General features: G+C 42.2%; 1 long non-coding RNA gene across 1 annotated transcript; it reads right to left on the bottom strand.

Moving 5' to 3' along the window:
- Nucleotides 1-15,938: 15,938 nt before the first annotated feature.
- LOC129146321 (uncharacterized) lies at nucleotides 15,939-19,142 on the bottom strand. Its single transcript, XR_008552886.1, has 3 exons — nucleotides 18,896-19,142; nucleotides 16,569-16,838; nucleotides 15,939-16,446 (listed from the first exon to the last, which is right to left on the bottom strand). It is a non-coding gene; the product is annotated as an uncharacterized LOC129146321 (long non-coding RNA).
- Between the last annotated feature and the right edge of the window lie 3,699 nt (nucleotides 19,143-22,841).

Here is a 22,841-nt window from a genome sequence, read left to right as displayed (position 1 = left end):
TTGTATAAATAAAATCTTAAAAAAAAAAAATAAAATGGCATGAAGGGAAAGGCAGAGAGGCATTTTGAGAATACTGGAAAGTCAGGGGTGTACCTAGAAGGTAATTATAATATGGAAATGCTCCCATACTTTGTTGGAAACTGTTCAACTTTGTTTCAACCTTCCTTGAGTTCATGAGTAACAATACAGGATTTGTTAGTCTTTGGTTCTGTAAATTGAATTTTTAAGTAACATATTTGGTCCAAATACTCTAATCTTGTTTTTCTATAATAATAGACTCTAAGGTAATGTGGTTAAATGAAATATCGATGAGAAAACATTTACTTGCTCTTTCAAAACCAGGTAGGTTTTTTTATATGTCGCTCCTTTCTCGGAATTAAAAAAGGCACCTTTCTCCATACCTGGTACGGAGAATGAAGATCGCTTTGATTCTTGTAATCAGTGGAGTTTGGAATTACACTAGAAATTTGTGCCTGGAATATGTGGCTTTTTTATCCAGCCCTTGATTTTCAGAGTGGGAGTTAACCAATGTTACAAAATAAGTCCCTGGTTGGCTGAATTCCAAACGTGTCGAAATTTTCCTCTTATGGATTTGATATTAATATGGAACACTAAATTAATCCTTTGTGGATCGCCCCACCTTGCCCCAACAGTACGGTCCTTAATTACGCTGTTTTCTTTATGAAGGATTTTCTTTCTCCTTAACAGATTCATGTATAGCAGTTTAGACTTCTTTCAAAGAAAAAGGTTTCAGAGCTGTTAAGAATGGTTTAACCATATATTCTTTTCTGTATTACTAGTTTCTAGGTTGGGAATTCAGAGTTCAAATGGTTCCTACTTCTAGTCTCTGGTCCTTATCTTTTCAAACATATTACAAATTCAGGTTTGTATTTAGTTTACTATAATATATTCTCTTCCTCCCTCACCATTAAGGCAAGGCTCTAAGTCATTGTGTTAAAATATTTAGTAAATTTAAAGTTTCAAAAGTAAAATAAGCAAACATATCTATTACAGATCAACAGTATAAACTCATTACAGATCTTTTCTTGGAAATAAATACAAACCCTTAAGAGAAAGCATCTAGGACATAAAGTAGAATAGAATGTACTTTAAGACCAGGGTGGGTGAAAGCCTAGCACACTGGCATTAAGAAGTAAGGTAACTTGTTTCTGATGACTCAGCCCCTGTGCCAAGTCTGGATTTGAAACTGACCTCTAACTCCTACACCCAACTCTATGCTCTTTCCTTTTTACCATGCTGCTTCCCTCAGAAATGTCATTTATTTAGAATCTTCTCAGAGTACTCACATACATAGCTCTTTGTTATTCAGATGTTTGTTCAGTAAAGGTAACTGGAAAGAGCACAGGACTGGCATCCAGAAATGCCTTATTTTCACGAATCCAGTACAGTTTCCTCCTTTATCATTTGTGGAGACTTCATAGGCGGTTGGCTATCTCCTCCATCACAGTATCTCCCCGGTCCTATTTTGCTCAAGTCTTTGCAGCAGGCTTAATGTGGAGATTAAGCGAAAATGACATTAAATTGAGCTAAGATTAAACCGTGTGTTTAATTCAGGTTTGTATTTAATCCATTCCAGTTTTTAAAGAGAGTGAGTATATTGAAAAAATATACTGAAAAATAATACTGGCAAAAAAATTTTTCCTTTGAAAATTTCTCACCAAATTCGCTTCTACATTTTGAAGGCGGCGTTAAAATTAAACATCCACGTATAGGTTAAGCATTCAGCAAATGTTTAATTAAGCGACTGCTTTTCCTCCCCGATGTTGGGGAACCTTTACACCCCAGCAGCTGCGGTCTGGGGGGAAACCGCCGCTGAGGGACAGTTTCAGGTTTTCGCCCGCCGGAAGTCCCTTCAAGGGCGGGGCCTCGGTGACCGCGCGCTTCCCGGCGAGGGGGGGGGGTTGCGCAGAGCGGACGCCCCGCCCCGGGAGGCGTGTCCCTGTCTGCGTGAGTGCGTGCGTGCGTGCGTGGGTCCGGGGAAAAGGGGTGGGCGGAAGTGAGGAAGTCGCGGCCTCTGTCCCTCTCCGCCCACGCTCAGTGAGGCGTTCCCGTGCGTGCGTGCGTGCGTGCGTGCGTCCGGAGAAAGGGGCGGGCGCCCCTGTGGCGAGCTCAGCCCGCGTCCTTCGATTTCCCCGCCCTGAAGCGGCGGACCAGGGCTGAGCGCTTCCCGCCTCTTGCCCCTCCCTCGCGGGGCGACCCCTCCCCCGGGCTCCGAGCCTGCCGCGGCGCCGTTGCAGCCGTTGTGGTCGAGTCCGTTTTCCAGAGCCGCCAGGCCGGCCCGACGGGTCCCCGGGGTCCCCCTCGGCCCGCCCGCTCCTGCGCCCCGGTCCGCCCGGGTCCGCCCGCGGGGCGCGCGCGCTGCCGCCGGGGCCCCGCGGCGTAGCCGACACACGTGGAAACCACATTTGGCACCTCCCGCCCCCCACCCAGTGCCCACCAGGCCGCCCCGCCCCAGGGTTTCGGGGACGAGCAGGCTTTAGTGAACACTTGGGGGTGTTTCCCTCCTACCGGGTTCGCTTCCTTCCACTGCCGCGCGAGACGCAGGCCGGGAGGTTGGAAGGTGGTTTTGAGTTCGGTTTCTCCCGCGCCAAGGACTGAGCGAAGTCAGGTCGGCGCTGCACGCAGAAGTGAAAATCATCCTAAAATGCTTTGAAGGAAACTCCTGGTCCCTGTAGAGTCCCCAGATGTCAAAAGAATGTAGGTGGCTCTTTAGAGAATCTTTGAAGATTTTGTCCAGTTTAGATCTCGACTTGGACTCTGCACCTGTTTGCGCAGACACTGGGCAGAACTTTTCTTATTACAAAACAAAACTCTGGTCCCAAGAAAAGTAACTTGGGGTGTGTGTGGGGTGTGTGTGTGTGTGTGTGTGTTGCATTTATGTAAGTCTGGAAAATACCACAAAGCCAAAAAGGCATGAAGACCACGCAGAGTTCCTTTGCTTGATTCCTTACGGAATATTAAGTTTTCTGTACTCATGTGCAGAATGTGGTAGTTTGCATTGTCAGGTAACACGCCCATCTATTTTTATACATTTCTGGGTTTTCTAAGGACATGATACCCCTTTCCTTTCTTACTGGATGCCTAGATCGGTTCACTTTTGCCCTATTTATTGATATATGACTGGGGAGGTCATAGCTACAGTAGTATGTAGAATGTGGCCGTTCAAGTCAGGTGGACCTGGCCTTCACTTCTTGCCCTGCAACTTCAAACAACTTCTTTCACCTTTTGAGCCTCATATTACCAATCACTGACATAATTGCTTTCATCACATGGAATTATTATAAGAATTAACTGAAATAATGGCTGAAAATTTCTGGAGGGCGTGTTGGCAAATGCTATCATTTTCTGTAGGCAGTTTTTGGTTTTGCTTGCTTCTGTGGTTTTTTTTTTTTTTTAAGATTTTATTTATTTATTTATACAAGCACTGGGTACAGTCAGAAGCGCAGGAGGGTGAGAGAATTCACCAGAGCCAGAGCGGGGAGCAGAACAGGAAAAAGGACCGAAGTACACTGCTGAGGGGAGCAGCGGGCGGCAGGAGAGGTCTGCGCGCCATGTGGGACCCTCGCTGGCAGCCCTGGATCGAGCCTGCGCTGCAGAGGCTGCGGGCAGCTTCACAACCCAGCGCTCAACCGCTGCGCCAGCAGGGCAGGCCCTGCTTCTGTGTTTTTAATTGGTGTGACACCATGGTTTATTTCCAGAATTTGTATATAGTTAAATACTATCACCACACTGGGTATAAGGGATTTTATACAGTTTTTCATGTGTTTTATTACATAAGAATACAAAAAAAAAAAAAAAAGTAATACAGGGCCTCCCTGGTGGCGCAAGGATTTAAGTCGCAGCACTGTGAAGCAATCCGCTGCCTCTGCAGCACGAGATCTAACCCAGCCAGGGAGCTACCACATGGTGCAGCAGACCTCTCCTGTCTCCCCAGTTACTCCCCTCAGGCCTGTATTTCAGTAGATCATCTGTTCTGCTCCCCACTTTGTCTCTGGTGAATCCTCTCACCCCCCCCACCTTTGATCTACACCTCAGTTCTTGTATGCATAAATAAATAAATCTTAAAATATATATATATGTAATACATACACTAGAAACTGTTTTTGCAATAAGAAAAAAGAACATATTCTATAATCTTATAATCAATAATTTATACCCTATACAAATTACATATAACTTCATAATAGAACCTATTCTTTCTCACATATATATGAATGTATTTAATTTTATTTAAAAAATAGAGTTGCGTTACCAATTTGGTTTAACGTCTTGGTGGACAGCAAAGAGATGGTCGACAGTGTTCTGAGAGAGCTGTGATCAAAGGAGTAGGAAACAAAGCTGGAAAAGGGAACTTGGAAAGACTTGGATTTCATTTATTTTTATTATTTTTTTTTCTTAAACAAAAATTTATTTTCTCAGTTCTGGAGGCTAGAACTCCAAGATCAAGGTGTCCACAGACTTGGTTTCTTCTGAGGATTCTCTCCTTGGCTTATTGATGGTCACTTCCTCACTGTTTCTACAGATGGTTGTCCCCCATCTCTCTGTGTTGATATCTTTTTGTAAGGACACCAGTCACACTGAATTGGGTTGAATTTCATTTAAAGTTTACTACACAGAGTAAATCCAAACTTAAGGAATGGCCTGATTTAATTTGTTTTAGAAGGTTCATTTGATTGCTGTACAGAGATAGATGGCAGGGGGCCAGGGAAGGAAAGAGGATCCTATTGGTGTAGTTCCCTAATTGCAGTGAGTAATGATAGATGAGGAAAAGGGTTTAGATTCTGGATATGTTTTGAAAGGAAATGCTGTAGAATTCACTGATTAATTGGCTCTTGGCTGCCAGAGACAGTGAGTTAAGGTTTTTGGCTTAAGCAATTTTAAATAGATGTAATTGCCACTTTCAGAGATAAAGGCTGAGAGAAGGGCAAGTTTTTTTTTTAAAGATTTATTTATTTATGCATACGAGAACTGGGATACAGGCCAGAGGTGTGGTTACGGGTAAGAGGATTCACCAGAGAGAGAGTGGGGAACAGAACAGGCAGAATGACTGAAATACCCTGGTGAGGGGAGCAGCAGGCAAGACAGGAGAGATCTGCTGTGCTATGTGGGTTGCTCCCTGGCTGGCTGGGGGTTCGAACTCAAGTTGAGGAGGCTGCGGATAGCTTCACTGTGCTGTGCTTAACCCTTTGCACCACCAGGGAGGCCCTCTCATGCATTTTTTTCATCCACGCTGGACTTAGTTTACTACATTGCAATTATTATCAGTGCATATTGATCTACAAATGTAAACATACAGGCTTAAATTATATCTGCCCTATCTATAATTCATAGAATTAAAAACATTTCTAATTGTTCTTTATAATCATGTTGAAGATTTCAGGTCATGTAAATATATACATATACATATATAAATGTGCTTTCTCTTAGCTAAAAATTTGTGATTCCCAAACCCATTCTCAATGTCCGTGACCACAATGTCCTATTCACATTTGTGATGAAAAAAAAAAAAAAAAAAGAATCTAGAGTGTAAAGGAAACTGTAAAGTAAAAGAAAAGCTACCTATAATCTACCATCAAGAATTGTCTCTGGGGCCTCCCTGGTGGCACAAGGGGTTAAGCACTGCACTGTGAAACTGTCTGCAGCCTCTGCAGCACCAGTTCAATCCCTAGCCAGGGAGCAACCCACTTGGCACAGCAAACCTCTCCTGCCTCTCCTGGTGCTCCCCTCAGCAGTGTTTTCGTCAGTCTGCCTGTTCTGCTCCCCACTCTATGTCTGGTGAATGCTTACCCCACCCCTGCACCTCTGGCCTGTACCCCAGCTCTTGTATGCATAAATAAATAAATCTTAAAAAAAAAATTGTCTCTGTTAACATTTTGATATATTTCCTTTCAGTGCTTTTCCCCCTAACTTTTTCCTTTAAGAATTCCTTTTTTGAAGATTGAATACAGCACATTTATAGGTTATCTTTAGTCATTTAAGATTTGGGTAAACCAGGGCCTCCCCTGGTGGTGCAGGGGGTTGAGCGCTGCGCTATGAAGCTGTCCGCAGCCTCTGCAGCACCGGTTCGATCTCGGCCAGCCGGTGAGGGTCCCACATGGCGCAGCAGACCTCTCCTGACTCCCCCGCTGCTCCCCTCAGCAGTGTATTTCATCAGTCTGCCTGTTCTGTTCCCTGCTCTGTCTCTGGTAAATTCTTTCACCCTCCCACGCTTCTGGACTGTACCCCGTTCTTGTATAAATAAATAAATAAATCTTTAAAAAAAAAAAAAAGATTTGGGTAGACCAGTGAAGACAGCAAAATTTGATGGATGAAATTAAAAAATGGAAAACTTTTAAAAGGTGAAATATGAATTCTGTGTCAGTATTGAAAATCAACAACTACAACAACAACCAAAACCCAACCACAACCAGGATTTGAATTTACAAAGAGGAGTGCGAGGAGCCTGTCTCCCAACCTTAGGCAGGACGTCCTGCTGGATCTCACCAATAGGTTCTTGTACCCCAACTCTAACAGGAACAAGGACAGCAGGTCTTTTCGTTCATGGTCAGCAAGATTCTTTTTTTCTCATCAGTGTTATAATGAAGCCAAGTGGAGTGAATTGACTTTCACCGACCTGCTGCTTATTTTGCCTTTTAGTCAGTATATTTTATGACATCCTGAGGCCTATGAAAATGCAGAAACACAGACTCTGCTAATTGTGTTTAGCTTTATTGCTACCAGCATATTCTAGAATTTTGTAATACTTGTTATAGTAGTTGCTTTTCAGATGCTCATAAATACATTTAACACCATAAAATGTGTCTCTTCTAGAATTTTTCATTTGACTTGTTCGCTCTCATAATATTCAACCCTTTCTATATTGCTTTCTTAACAGTGTTTTAAAAATGTGTTAAAACATCACAATTAATATTATATTTGGATTAACCCTCCTCTCTTTGGAAAGCCTTGCATAGAAGCTGGGTGGAATTTGGTTGTTGATGCCACATCAGACTTTTTTTTATTTTTTTTAAAGTATTTTTTAATTTTTTAAAAGATTTATTTATTTATTTATACAAGCACTGGGTACAGTCAGAAGCGCGGTAGGGTGAGAGAATTCACCAGAGCCAGAGCGGGAAACAGAACAGGCAGACTGACTGATACACTGCGGAGGGGAGCAGCAGGCGGCAGGAGAGGTCTGCGCGCCATGTGGGACCCTCGCCCAGCGGCTGGGGATGAACCGGCTCTGCAGAGGCTGCGGGCAGCCTTGCAACCCAGCGCTCAACTGCTGCGCCACCAGTGAGGCCCCACATCAGTCTTTGATGTTGAGGGACACCACAACCACACCAAGTGGGTGTGGAAGGGTTTATTCTGAGTGAGGCTTCTTAGGGGAGCAGGGCTGGCTCCTAACCTTTTCTGGAAATGTCTTGAGAGCAAGGGAAGGAGACTCTGGGGTTTGTTCTTTTTTTTTTTTTTAAGATTTATTTTATTTATACAAGAACCGGGGTACAGTCAGAGGCACAGGAGGGTGAGAGGATTCACCAGAGCCAGAGCGGGGAGCAGAGCAGGCACATGGACCGAAGACACTGCTGAGGGGAGCAGCGGGCGAGACTGGAGAGGTCTGCCGCACCATGTGGGACCCTCCCAGGCCGGCCAGGATCGAACCTGCGCTGCAGAGGCTGCGGGCAGCTTCCTAGCGCGGCGCTCAACCGCTGCGCCACCAGGGTAGGCCCGAGACTCTGGGGTTTGACAGGCAGCTAGAATGCGGGGTTTCCAGACTGGCCTTGAGTGCTTTCAACTTGCATCAAAGTTGGGGAACTCAGGCGCTTTTTATCAGCTTGCTCAGTTGTGGGGTACAAGTGGAAGGAGGAGAGAGGGGCTTTAAAGCTATCAGTGGTGAAGCATCAAAACTTGAAGTCAAATTCTGTGCCAAATTTAAGTTTCTAATCACTTTGTGTAAATAATTTTGAAAAAATCTGCTTTTCCTAGCATTTTTTCAGGAGAATAATAATGTAATAATGATGATAGATAACAGTTAAGTCTAGTATGAGTGCTCTCACCATCATAATAAATCTGCGCAGCAGGCACTGTTGTCTTCGTGCTACAGATGAAAGAACCGAAGAACAGAGAAGTTAGGTAATTTTCCCAAGTTTGTGGTGACAGAGACTGGAAGTGTAAGGCATGTTCTGTCTTAAACTGTGATGAGCAGTTTAAGACACATTGCCTTTAGTTCTCTTTTCTTTCTGATTCTTTGCAGTGGCCTCCAATATTTCATGTTATTTAAAAAGGTTTTAAGAGTAATGAGTTTAGAATAATTTCCAAGTTTTGCATGTGAATGAGAGCCACTTTTATACCTACTATAAATTTTACTTGGTCATAGTTTGTAATCTCTTTGTACATTGCTGGGTTAGCTTTGCTAATACTTTGTTGTGTAACTTTATATCCATGTTCATGGGATATATTGGTCTGTAATTTTCTTCTTTTGTAATGTGTTTATTAGTTTTGATGTATGGTAATACTGGCCTCCTAGAATGAGTTGGGAACTGTTTCCTTTAATCTTGTTTTGTGAGAGAGATTTCAGAGATTCAGTCTCCCTTCTTTAAATGTCTGATAGAATTCAACTTTGCAGCCCTCTGGAGCTGATATTTTCTTTTCTTTTGAAGGTTTTTGACTATCAAATCAATTTCTGTATGAGTATATTTGGAGTATATATTTAATTATCAACTCAGATGATCTATTTCTCCTTGTGTGAGTTATGTACTTTTTTTGTCTTTTAAGAAATTGGTCTAAGTTACCAAATCTGTTGGCGTGGAATTATTCACATTTTCCTATATTATCTAATGTCCACGGATCAACACTAATGACCCCTCTTTCATTTCTGATATTAATATTTGTGACCTCTCTTATTTTTTCTAAACCTGGCTAGAGGTTTATCAATTTACTGATTTTCTCAACCAGATATTTAGGTTTATTTGCTTTTCCTTATTGATTTCCTATTTTCAGTTTTGTTGATTCAACTCAATTTTTTATTCTCTCTTTTACTCTTCCTTTTGCTTTATATTCCTCTTCTTTCTCTAGTTTCATAAGGTGGAAATTATTTTTGATCTTTCTTCTTTTCTAATTTATGTATCCAGTGCTATCACTTTCCCTTGAAGCACTGCTTTTGTGCATCCCACTGTATCAGTAAGCAGTATTTTCATTTTGTTAAAAATATTTTAATTTTTAATATGTAATTTACTTATTTATTTTTTTTTCTTAGAAGAACTGGAGTGCAGGCCAGAGGTGTGGGGGGTGAGAGGATTCACCAGAGACAGAGTAGGGAACAAAACAGGAGAATTTTGCGAAATACACTGCCAAGGGGAGCAGCGGGGAGACAGGGGAGGTCTGCTGCTCAGCTCGTTGGCTGGGGATGGAACTCAGGCCATAGTGGTGACAGAGCTGAGACTTAACTAGGCCACCAGGGAGGCCCCATTTAGTCAAAAATATAAACGAATTTTTTTCTTGATACTTCTTTGACCAATAAATATTTAATTTCCAAATATGTTTAGATTTTATAGCTATCTTTGTTACTGATTTTTAGTTTTACTTTGTTGTGGCCTAAGAGTGTATTTTCTATGATTTCTACTCTTTCACATTTGTTAAAATGTGTTTTATAGTCCAGAATGTGATCTGTCTTGGTGAATGTCCCATGTGATCTTGAGTAGAATGTGCATTCTGCTGCTGGATAAAGTATTTTATAAATGTCCAACAATTCTACCTAGTTGATTGATGTATATATACTTCAGTTTAACTATATTCTTATTCTGCCTTCTGGATTTGTCAATCATTGATAGAAATATATTGAAGTTTCCAAGTGGAAAAGTGGATTTATCTATTTCTTCTTGTAGTTTTACCACTTTTTACATCATGTATCATAACAATGTGTTGTTAGGTATGTATGCATATTCTTGGAATGTACATAAGGAATATCATTATGTAATATCCCTTTTATCTCTGATAATTTTCCTTGTTTTGAAGTCAGTTTTGCTTGAAATTAATACAGATGTTCCAGCTTTCTTTTTATTAGTGTTGACATGACATCTCTTTATCCCTATCTGTATCATTATATTTAAAGTGGCTTTTTTTAGGCAGCAAATAACTATTTGGTTCCCCTAAGTATGTGATGGAACCTTAGAGTAGAAAAATTTAGGATGGAAGGTCTCACAAGGATGAGCACCAGCGGTGGGGGTAGGGACGATTAATAAATCGTAACTCAACCTGGTTATGGAAGTTTCCAGGAATCTGAGATAGTGTCAGAAAAGATTATCAGCCAGCAATGGGGGCAGAGAGGATTATCAATTTTAGAAGACCAACCCAATCTTATCCCAAGGGGATAATTTCCACAATAATCTCTTCCTTTTTTAAAAAAAGATTTATTTATTTTTATGCATACAAGAGCTGGGATATAGGCCAAAGATGTGGGGGGTGAGAGGATCCACCAGAGACAGAGTGGGGAGCAGAACAAGCAGACTGACTGAAATACACTGCTAAGGGGAGCAGCGGGCAAGACAGGAGAGGTCTGCCTTGCCATGTGGATTTCTCCCTCCCTGGCCAGCCGGGGATCGAACTCGTGCTGCAGAGGCTGTGGATTGCTTCATAGTGTGGTGCTTAATCGCCTGCGCCACCAGGGAGGCCTGCCACAATAATTTCATCAAAGAATGTTATAAAAGATCATCTCTTGCCCTGGCAAAATGCAGCTCTTGTCTTTTAAGACTGCCCGCCTGTGTCTATGCAGGCATCTTATTAGGGGGAAAGGATGTCCTGAGCTAATTCCATGCAGGCTTTGTGGACTCCACCCCCACTCCAGACTTAAGCCATCAGGACATTGGGAAAGACAAATCCCATCATCACCAAAGGGAAGGTTTCTGGGACCCGAGGGTGAAGTTAAGCAGCCAGTTTTGGTATAAAAACCAGACACGTGGGCCTTGGGGTCTCTCTCTCACTCACCTCCTGGCTTCACGGCCTGTGGCTCGTGGCCAGCTCTCAGAGTGCCATTTGGGATTCCAAATAGGCAGAATGGGTAGGACGCGTTTAAGACTTTATCTCCCACTTTTTTCCCTGAGTTGTACATTTCCTCATTTTCCCTTCCCTTGTGAATAAATCTTTTATTAATCTTTTGTGTGTGCCTGCAGCGGAGTATTAAGTCTCTTTAAAGTGTGCGGGTGAGGACCCATAGTCAGGCAACCCGTTTTATATCTGGGCTGTCTTGTAACAATCTCTCTTTCCTGGTTTTCCTTTCCTGTGTGCTGATGAATGGGAACTGAATTCTTTCCCAAAGGGACCCAAAAACCCCACCCACCTAACCCCATCATCTGAATCCCAACAGGACCATTCATATTTCAATTAATTATTGATATAGTTGGGTTAATATCCACTGTGTTTTTAACTATTGTATTCATTGTGTTTAGTCTTTGTCTTCCTCTTTTCCTCTTTCTCTGCTTTACTTGAATATTTTATATGATTCCGTTTTCTCTTTTAACATGTTAAGGGTTATACTTCATTATTTATTTATTTATTTATTAAGATTTATTTATTTTTTAAGATTTACTTATTTATGCACACAAGAACTGGGGTACAGGTCAGAGGTGTGGGGGGTGGGGTGTGAGGATTCACCAGAGACAGAATGGGGAACAGAACAGGCAGATCTACTGAAATCCACTGCTGAGGGAAGCAGCAGGAGAGACAGGAGAGGTCTACTGCACCATGTGGGAAGCTCCCTGGCTGGGGATTGAACTCGTGCTCCAGTGGCTGTGGACAGCTACGCAGGTTGTGTCTTAACCTTTTGTGCCACCAGGGAGGCCTCAGGGGTTATACTTTAAAAAGTTTTAAGGGTTGCTTTTTATTAAAAAATGTTTTGAGTGGCTTAGAAATGCAAATGCAACTGATTTTTGTACATTGATTTTATACCTTGAAACTTTCTTGAATTTGTTTATTCTAACAGGCTTTTTTGGGTGGAGTCTTTAGGATTTTCTACATAATAGTGATTTACAAAGAGAATATAACTTCTTTGTTTTTGATATGGATGTCTTTTATTTTTATTACTTAATTGCTTTGACTAGGACTTCCTGAACTATGTTGAATAGAAATAGTGAGAATGGGCACCCCTCTTTTGTACCTGATCTTAGAGGAAAAGTTTTCCACTCTCACCATATATAGATGAATGTATAAAGAACATGTAGTATGGATGTATGTGTGTGTATACAAATATATATGTGTGTGCATATATATATATATCTGTGTGTGAATATATACACACACATATATACTCACTAAGTCCTCACTGAATGTCATTGGTAGCGGTCTACTTCTGATCACAAAACATCACCAAACTTCTAAATAAAGACTCCAAAGCTTCTGACATTAAACACTATTCATTTGTTCACATATTCTCACTTATACCAGTTCAGGCTGGGGCCTCTCCTGGCAGCTCAGGGCTTGAGGTGGGATCCAGCCCTGGATGTCCTTCTGTTGCAGGGTGCACTGGTGCACATACACCACACTACGCAGGCTGGGACAGTATGCACAGGCCAGTGAAGCTAGTGTGCACTGGAATGTGTGAGGAAACCGGAGTCCATGGAGAAAATCCAAATGCAAACGCCATCCAGAAAGCTGCCCCAACCAGGAATTAATTATTTTTTAATCAAAATTATGCTGAAATGTTATTCAAGAATCTTCTGTGTTGTGTTGTGTGTGTGTGTGTATAAATAAATGCACACATACACATATGTATTTGGAAGGTTATATTTAGAAGCTCATTCAGTCATAAAAAGAAGTGAAATGGTGTCGCATCTGAGGGGTGTGTGCAGCCTTCCCGGCCCTGGAGGGGAGAGCCAGGTGAAGTCCAGTTACAAGAGCTGCAACGCGTCCTTCCAGCAGGAAGCCTGGAGCATTTTCCTGCTGTAAGACCACCCATCCATGAGCTAGTGAAGGGATGACTTTGACCATTTAGCTACAAAAATCCCTCCCTGATTTAATGTCTTAAGCTTGTGGGCTTTAATGTTTAGCTCATCAGTAACAGCTTTATCAGTTGAGGAAATGGCTTATCATTGAGGTCATGCTGTTCTTCAGAGAGTTAGTTGAAGATTGATCAGCCCTCTCCGTCTCAGAAAATGTGATCACAGCCAACAGGGGCTAAACAAAGAGCAGGAAATAAGAAGAAATTTGAGCCTTTGGCTGCTTGTTGTATCTGGGCTTTAAGTAGAAGCAAAGAAAGAAGTGATTAAACTGAAAATTTTTACATTATAATGTTTATTTCCTTTTATCATGAATGAAACCAGAATCCCCGGAGATGATTAAATGTACCCAGAGTCCCTGAGTACATAATGAAATTTTATAATTTTAAGTAAACATGATATATGCCGATCTATATACCACATGGTTAAATTGGAACACAGTTATCACATAATTAAATCATTTATCGTAAGAGTGTTATAAAATCAACCCCCTAGTACAAATCAGAGATTCAGAGGAGCAGACTTTCAGTTTAATCCTATAAACATCCATTGAGTATCTTTTAGGTACAAATTACATGTTCTAGAAATTTTAATCTATAAAAGGAAGTCAGGTACACCTGAAATAGTTGGCTGAGGATTTTGTGTATCTACATACATGTTCCAGTAGGGGGCAGCAAAGGACCAGCATGATTTTAGTCTGTAGTCTCACACCAGCGAGTGGCTCATGTGGCAAACTTAAATAATAGAAATCTTCTAACAGTCAGGGAAAACAGGCCATGGATTTAGTTTTACTTAGAGTCTAGGTATCTTTTATATAGTCTAATACAGTTTTTGTACTGTGTAGCAGATTATCTCATGTGGCCCAAGGATCTATCAGTGATGGCCTGTAATTCAATATTATCTGTGGGGTCAGTTAGAATTCTGTTGAAGCATGACTTATTAGCGGTGTAACCTGGAAAGATTACTTAACTTTTCTGAGCCCCAGTTCCCTCAGCTATTAAAAAAAGAGGTGGGGCCGGGGAGGTAGCAATGCCTGCTTCATAAGGTTTTAATAAATACAAAATAATTTCTCTATCTTGGAGCGGCTAAGAATAAGAACAGTTCAAAGACAGAGCTAGAAAAAGTTTCCCTGATAGCCTACCGGTCTTGGACTTACACTGTTTCTTTAAGGAAAATCCTGTTTAGGGATAAAGAGTATAGACCATTAACTCTGAAGAGTACCTAAGTGTTTTTATTTAACAGACAGGTTTATGTACTAGTTTCGCGTCATTGTGGCCTAAGAGCATATATGTTGCTTATTCATATAATTTCTAAAGCCAATGAAATACTTGTGAACACTATATCAAATTCTTTTATGATCTCAAATGACATATCTAAATTTGGCATTCACAATTTTTTATTTTCTAAGTGGATAAATAAAATAATACTCGAGGCACTGAACTTGCTTTATTATCATTTAATCCTCACAAAAGTATTATGACAATTATTTATTTCTTCTTATTTCAGACATTTTAAAATGTTTTTCACTTGTCAAGCTTTCTGGAGTCTTTTTTTTTACCTTTTTGCCTTTAAAACTTCATTGATCATTCTTTTTTAAATGTCTTTTGCTTTGATTGTTACTAGTCAAACTTGAAATATATCTATCAGTGTAAAGAATTAATCAGTATTTAACCTCCCTCTCTCCTATCAGATAAGACATATAACCTGATTTTTTCCATTCCTCACTCGTGACAAGCCTGTTTTGAGAAATAATCTCAAATTTGAATCTGAAATTATTGTTATCTTTTTGTGCACTTTATCTTATATTTAAAAATGGCCCTCAAGTGGTTTACAGCAGTAGATTAATAATAATCTCTGTTTTTTGACACATTCGAACACTGCCATCTATGCAAGATCCTCATTTATTTTTCACTTTCAATACTGATTAAGTATTGATGAAACTGTCATCCGCTTCAATAGCCGGGACCTTGATATTAACCCCTGTCTAGCTTTACCATATAGTCCCCGCTTGTTCCATTTGGGGCATCTATTATTCCTTTTTTTTTTTTTTTTTTGCCCGCTATTCCTTTACTTTATATGATTTTATTTTATCTACATGTTAGCTAAAAGTGGTACTTAAAATACTTGTTTTTTTTATTCTACTTAAAAGAGTTTACTCTCTGTGGTCCTCTGAGTCTTTATGAAATGGTCTGATCCTATCACACTATGAGTACCCCCCAGTTTATTTCATTTTTCTTTTCATTGACATTCAAGTTGTTGCGGGTTTTTCCTTCTTTCTTTGTACATTAAGCTTAAACCATGGGCTTAAACCATGGGATAGAATTGTTATGCATGTTCAACTCTACAAATAACACCAGTTATTTTCCAACGTGGTTTCTGCAATGGACTGATTTTTTTTGTCTCCCTAAAATTCATCGGTTGATGCCTCACCACTAGTGTGATGGCGTTAGGAGGGGGTTAGGTCTTGAGAGTGGTGCCGTCATGAATGGAATCAGTGGCCTCATCAATGGGCCCTGGAGAGTGCGCACCTTCTCTCTGCCATGGAGGATGTAAGAGATAGCTTTCTGCTCCCTGGAAGAGGCTTTCACCAGAACCTTGCTATTCTGGCACCTTGGTCTCAGACTTTTAGCCTCCAGCACTCTGAAATACAATTTTTTTTTTAAGATTTATTTATTTATGCATACGAGAACTGGGGTACAGACCAGAGGTGCTGGGGGTGAGAGGACTCAACAGACACAGAGTGGAGAACAGAACAGACAGACAGACTGAAATACACTGCTGAGGGGAGTAGCGAGCCAGACAGGAGAGGTCTGCTGCGCCATGTGGGTCAGCTCCCTGGCCGGCTGGGGATCGAACCCATGCTGCAGTGGCTGTGGATAGCTTCATAGTGCTGAGACTTAACCCCTTGCACCACCAGGGAGGACCTTCATAGTAAGTCTTGATAGCTAATACATAAGTTCTCTTGTGGTCATCTTCACAAATTTCCTGGCTTGTCTGCATCTTTATTCTTTATGCTTTATTTTAAAATTTGCTTAAGATCTATGAAATAGATAGGCCGATTAGGATTTGAAATTTCATTGATTCTGTAGGTCACTTGATGATAAATTTGAATCAGAGTGCTTTCCTGAGTTCTGTGAGTTGTTCTCGCAAATGGTAGGACTTGAGGTGAATCCTCTGAATTTATAGCCAGTAGGTCACAAGTCCTGGTGACGGTGCCTGAAGTGGGAGGAGTCACGTGAGACATCCCTTAACTTGTGGCTGCTGATGCTAACTCCAGGTGGGTGGAGCGTTCCCCCACGTTGAAGGACTGTGGCCCACAGGCGGAGCTGTTCCCCAGGCTCTCCAGCTGTTCCCTGGGATCTCTAGCAGGGAGCCCACCAGCGCCCGGAGCATCACTGAGCACGTCAAGATTCTTCAGGCTCTGTTGTCTGAAACTCCACTTACATTTGGCTGTTGACTTGAAATTTAGACACAGAGTTTATTAGATTATTCTTAATGCTGATATCCATATATTAAAAAAGAAAAAGATGGAGTGAGGGGAGAGGTGGGAAGAGAGGGAGGAAGAAGCCAACAAACTACCTGCGTTACATTTTTCTTTGCCTTCAGGTTTTTCAAAGGGGAAAAGCCATGGAAATTGTTCAGAATGTATTATCACTTCAGTTGTGATGGTGGCTTCTTTGTATGCTACATTGGCCATTTATTTTATATTTGTAAGTGAGCAAAATTAGTTTATTTAGCCAGCTGTGTCAACACCAGGAAATAATAAAATAATAATAAAAGATTCTTTTCCTCTGGTTATTTTTGTGTTCTTTGTAGCTCATGCAGTAGATCTGTTGCCTTCAGATGTATCTGCAAGAAAGACAAGTGGTAGGAAAAAGGGTCAGTTTTAGAGAGAGGAAGGAAGAAATTAATTCTCCATTTCCTGCACTTTGCCTGAGAAACTTGTTTTTCTTTAAATTTATGTGCATGTGCCCTTAGTCCTGCTGGTCACTCTTCCCCGCTGCTGCCTCTCCACCCCCAAATGGGAAAAAAAAAAAAAGGAAGCCGTTTCTTTGCAGTGCTCACAGGATGTGTCAGATAAAAGCAAAGCAGGGAAGTTGCTCAGGGAAGTGCAGCTTTCCTGGCCTGGGCCTAGCCTGGTTTCTTCTTCAGATATTTATAAATTGGTGCCGTTTGATGTCGCAAACGTTTTTTAAACAACCCAATAGGAATAGTGTTTTATTTTTTTAACACGAGAACTCGCCAGTAAGCTTCTGTGTGACTTCAGTTGTATGGCCTGAGCCAGGGCTGGCTTGTACACCAGCTCGGGAAACAGTTGGGTGCCACACTTCCAAGCACAAGTACAGTCTTGGAAACAGAGTAAACAGCATGTGATGAAACCAATTTGACCATGGGCTAATTGGTACAAGCAAGAGTTTAGTTAGTAGGGCATATTTCTTGTCACAAAAGTATCATCAAACTTCTGAATACCCCAAGCACTTGTAAGATGAAAAAAATAATTTGTAATAAAAAATAATTCACCTGTTCATTTGGTGTCTAATCCATTTATTCCATTGCAGCATGGGGATGGCCAGAGTTTGTCCTGGCAACGCAAGGCGCCAGGCAGGGACCCACCCTAGACAGGACACCCTTCCAAGGCAAGGTGCCCCTAACAACTGTGCTTATTCTGCACGACTGGTACAGTATAGACGCATCAGCGCACACGTTTCTGGGGTGTGGGAGGAAATGAGAAAACCCACAAGACTTGGGGAGAAGGTGCACCCTCCATACAGACTGTGGCCCATGTGGGAGTCCATTGTTTTTTTCCACATCAATGTTATAATGAAACGATGTTATAATGAAGGATCTTCTGTATGTGTTTTGAGGATAGACTTTTGATAAGTGTAGAATAATATGGAATTCAGTTTTTACATTTAAAGATTCATTCATCCATGCACACAAGAACTGGGGTACAGGTGAGAGGTGCGGGTGGTGGGGTGAGAGGATTCACCAGAAACAGACTGGGGGACAGATCAGGCAGAGTGGCCGAAACACACTGCTGAGGGGAGTAGCGGGCGAGCCAGGAGAGGTCTGCTGTGCCATATGGTAGCTCCCTGGCTGGGGATCGAACTCATGCTGCAGCAGCTGCAGACAGCCCCATAGTCTGCGTCCTAACCCCTTGCGCCACCAGGGAGGCCCTGGAAGTCAGTTTTATCCTTCCGGGTGGGAACCCACAGTGGAAATACTGTGCTGTCTGTGAAAGACAGAGTGTGGGTTTTAACAAATCCAGGGAAAGAAGTGCAACTTTCCTTGCAAAGAGTCGGGCGAACATCCTTCCAAGGACGTGTGAACAGGCCGGTGCCTCCTCACCAATGAAAAAGCGGTCGTCTGAGCATCCTCCTTGCTGTGCAGTCTCATGATTCTATGGAAGTCAAGCTGAGCTTCAGGTTTCTAGAACTCAAATGTTCAGCTCCTGAATAATTGAATGAGTCCAGGACTACGTTTTTATGCCAGTTTTATATTTTGTAATAAGTAGGGGGGAAGGTGTGGATTCACTTTCTGGATTTGATCTGAGCAGCTTCCCTGGCAGAAACTCCCTCTTTCTGTATTTCCTTCCCAATCATAATTCTCCACGGGGGTATAGTACCATACCTGAAACACAGTATTTTAACTTGTATTTATTTTTATTGTAGGATATTTAGAACATGAAAGTAGTAAGAAAAAGTGGCATCCAGCCACAATTCTTCTAGAGACTGAACATCTTAGTTCTGTCCATCCTGCGCGCACACACACTCAGCCCAACATCCCTCAGAGATCAGAATATGCACCATGATGTAATCTGATTTATTTACGTAATGTATCATGGAGTAATTCTTGATGTCATACACACACACACACACACATATTTTATATTCCAGAGGTCTTACTTATTTTTCACACCCATCCTGCTGTGAATCCATGAATTCACTGGGATGGCTCGGCAGCTCAGGCGCCTTCCCGCAGGCTCTCATCCAGTGTGCGTCTTTTTTTTCCTTATCATTTCCTTTCACGTGGTTCAGGGCGCGATCTTGACTCCGGGAGTGCTCCATGTGCTCAATGAGAGCATGAATCCCTGGGCAAGTGTCATGCCCTTGTTCGTTTACAGCAGTGCCAGCGCGAGCGGGGTAACGCAGCTCTTCCAGTGCTGCCATGGCAACGTGTGGGCGTCCTTTTGTGAGCCGCGCGGGGCCCCTTGACGTCTCCTATCGCCGTTATCAGAGACTCGCGTGTGTGCGGCCGAGGGAACAACTGCCATGTTTTCTGAAAGGCCTAGAGGACACAGTGGGCACCGCTCCCCTTCCCTTGTGTTGATCCTTTCGGCGACTCACTGGAAGGTGGCCATGTGCGCCCACAGAGATGCGTTAGGTACTGAGGATCGTGGTGCAGCTGTGGCCCCAGAGGGGCCTGCTGGGGACGGATGGGCTGCCGGTGCGGTCCACCCGCTGGTGCTAGCCGGGCCACTTGGGACATGTGAAAGGATATCTGTACTGAGGCTGACTTGTGCTGCCCCGAGCCGGCTCCCTACCTTCCCATGACCCTCCTCACGCTCCACAACTAGAGGATGATCCCCTGGCCACATGGCCACAGGGCCTGGGCATCCCGCTCTGCTTGGTGGCCCCCTGCTTTCTGACATCGGTGCAGCCCCATACCAGTGGTTTGGGGTGTCATCCTTGAATGTAGCCCGATTTACCATACTGTTGGGCATATTTCCTCTGTTTATTAGAAACAATTTCCTTTTAAATACATATATATTTTTAAAGATTTTATTTATTTATGCATACAAGAACTGGGGTACAAGCCAGAGGTGTGGGGGGTGAGAGGATTCACCAGAGACAGAGTGGGGAACAGAACAGGTAGACTGACTGAAATAAACTGCTAAGGGGAGCAGCGGGTGAGTCAGAAGAGGTCTGCTGCGCCATGTGAGTAGGTCCCTGGCCGGGGATTGAAACTCATACTGCAGAGGCTGTGGATAGTTTCATAGGCTGTGTCTTAATCCCTTGTGCTACCAGGGAGGCCTTAAATACATATTTTTTTAAAAAGAATTTATTTATTTGTGCATACAAGAGCTGGGGTGCAGGCCAGAGGTGCCAGGAGCTGAGGGGATTCACCACAGTGGAGAACAGAACACACAGATCCACTGAAATACACTGCTGAGGGGAGCAGTGGGCAGACAGGCAAGATCTGCTGCGCCATGTGGGTAGCTCCCTGGCAGGTGATGGAACTGGTGCTGCAGAGGCTGGATAGTTTCACAGTGCTGACACTTAGCGCACATTCAGGGATAGTTTCACAGTGCTGACACTTAGCGCCATCAGGGAGGCCCACGTATTTTTGCAAGCTGTTTTTGAGGTATCTGTAGCTTTCATGGGGAAATAGGTCTCTAAAATTATCATTACAATTAATGTAAAATATGTATGATGGAAATAGTGGCTTGGAAATAAGAAAATCCAAATTCTATACAAAGCATACTTGAACAAAGACTTTTCTGTGGTGCAAAAACCTTGGCATTTGGGTGGAATTCATTGTGTTCACGTCACTTTAAATTGGGACATTAAATATATTTCTCTTTTTACTGTATTTTAAATATATTACTTTTAAATATTTTACTCTTTTTTACTGTAATATATAGTAGATTGTACTCCACTGTTCTCCAAAACGATTTTATCTTACATTCCATTCTCTTTCCTCGCTTATCCCTTTCGAACACACCCATATATTTTTTCAGATATATCTTTCACATTTTCTGTCTTGATTAAAATTTCCCAAGACATTATTTGGTTAATTTTTAAAAATCTGCACTTCTGCATTTGTCCTCATACTAGTTACCAGCTTTCATCTGTTTTAAATAAACAGTTTTGTTTCAAGCTTATTTAAAAACATTTTTTTATCCAAACCTTCAGAATGTGTTCTTGTTTTATTTTTAAAAACATTTGGGAAATAGTTATGAACTTTTAATTATATATATATTTAAAGATTTATTTATGCATACAAGAACTGGGGTGGAAGCCAGAGGTGCGGGGAGGGGGGGTGAGAGGATTCACCAGAGACAGAGTGGAGAACAGAACAGGCAGATGCACTGAAATACACTGCTGAGGGGAGCAGTGGGTGATTTAAGAGAGGTCTGCTGCAGCATGTGGGTCACCTCCCTGGCCAGGGATCGAACCTGTGCTGCAGTGGCTTACGATAGCTTGATAGTGCTGTCTTTAATCCCTGTGCCACAAGGGAAGCCCCCCCTTTTTTATATTTATCAGGAGTGAGTGTGGGTGAATTCAGAGGAGAATTGTGCCAGTTATGAACTTTTTATTGTAAATTTCCAAACTCTGTCTTTTTGGTTGAGGAGGGGAATTTTTCTTTAAACTTCAAATGGTGAATTCTCTTGCTGCCACAAATTCTGGAACTCTGGGGACAAAGTTCAGTCCATTCCCACTCCTGTACGGCATTCTTTCCCTCGGTTAATTAATTTAGGTGAGAGGAAGGCAGGTACCTGCTGACTTTATTATAAAGTATGTGTATATTCCTGGATTTCATCTTCATCTCCAGTTGTCCCTCCCTAGCATATGCCACTGAAAGTCTCTCCTAGTCCCTCTGCTTCGGCTCCCTTTCCCCAAAGCAGCAGACTGATGCTTTCAGAGCATCAGACAATGCACAATCCAGTGTCTTCTCCTTATACATCAAATAAAACCCAACTCTAAGGACCTCTCTGATCTGCACGCCTTATTTCTTTCCTCTTTATCTTAATTCTTCGAGCTTATTCCTGTCTTAGGACCGTTGCTCCTGCTGTTCTTCTGCCTGGAGCGCTCTTCTTCCACATGTGCATAGTTCACACTCCCTGACTTAGCTCCAACACCGGGTCTGCCTGGACCGCTCAGTTTCTCCCTCTCAAATAGCCTCCCATCCCTGTTCCTTCTGTCATCCTCACCAGATCGCCTCGTTCATTTCCTTTACTCGGGACTATACATTGTGCAACTATCTCTCTTATTTTTAAATAATGGTTGTACAAATTAGATATACAAAACTCTATTCTGTTGCGGGGGGCAGCTATTTGCCTGGCCCTTGACAGTCCTGACATGAGGCACGTGGTAAGTATTTGTTGAATTCGTTAAGTGACCGGTTTCAGTGTTGTTAGTCCATATTCCAGCGTTTTCCTGGAGTGTTTCTCCTCTTTGTATGAATTTGTTCAAATTTTACTTGTTTCCAATTAAGTTTAGACCAAAAGGGACCCATACCCCCCCCAAAGGAGTATCCCATTTCAACCAGTAAGTAAGGATATCCAGCTTTAGTTTAGGGTTAGCATGTCATGCTGCAGTTACCCAAAGGGTGTGAGTGAGTCTAGCAACCGAGATACAGTCCTTCCTAGGAAAATTTTAGGCACATCTTTTATTTCTGTAGTTGCTGACAAGTTTTTATTTTATAGAATAATAGGCATGTTGCCTGGGGTAAAAGCAAAGGGCTGTGTCTTTGTAGGGCTTTTCTTTCGGGTTTGGAAAGGACTTCTTTTCGTCACTGTGTCATGGTAATGTGGAATTCTCTCTGGGAAGGCGAGGGCCCTCGGTTGCCTTGATGTTCCTAGGCTGTGGAGTTTTGTTTAAGATTTGTGTTTTTGGAAGGAACATTTCCATGGTTACACCGGTCCCTTCTACCATCCTTGCAAAAACAATGACAAGTAGAGTAATCTGATTCCTGGATTACAACACAGATGTCTTTTGTATCTGCCTACATACGGAACTCTTGGGCGAGTTCCATTTCCGGGCATTTATTCCCTTGAATGCTTTTTTAAAATGAGGCAAGTTTGAAGATGAGGAATAAATGACTTGGATTGGCAAATTAAACAGGGGA

The sequence above is a fragment of the Talpa occidentalis genome, unplaced genomic scaffold (genome assembly GCF_014898055.3).
Source record: "Talpa occidentalis isolate TD23 unplaced genomic scaffold, MPIMG_talOcc4v2.1 talOcc4.2, whole genome shotgun sequence".
NCBI lineage: Eukaryota > Metazoa > Chordata > Mammalia > Eulipotyphla > Talpidae > Talpa > Talpa occidentalis.
This window is presented reverse-complemented; position numbering and strand designations above follow the sequence as displayed.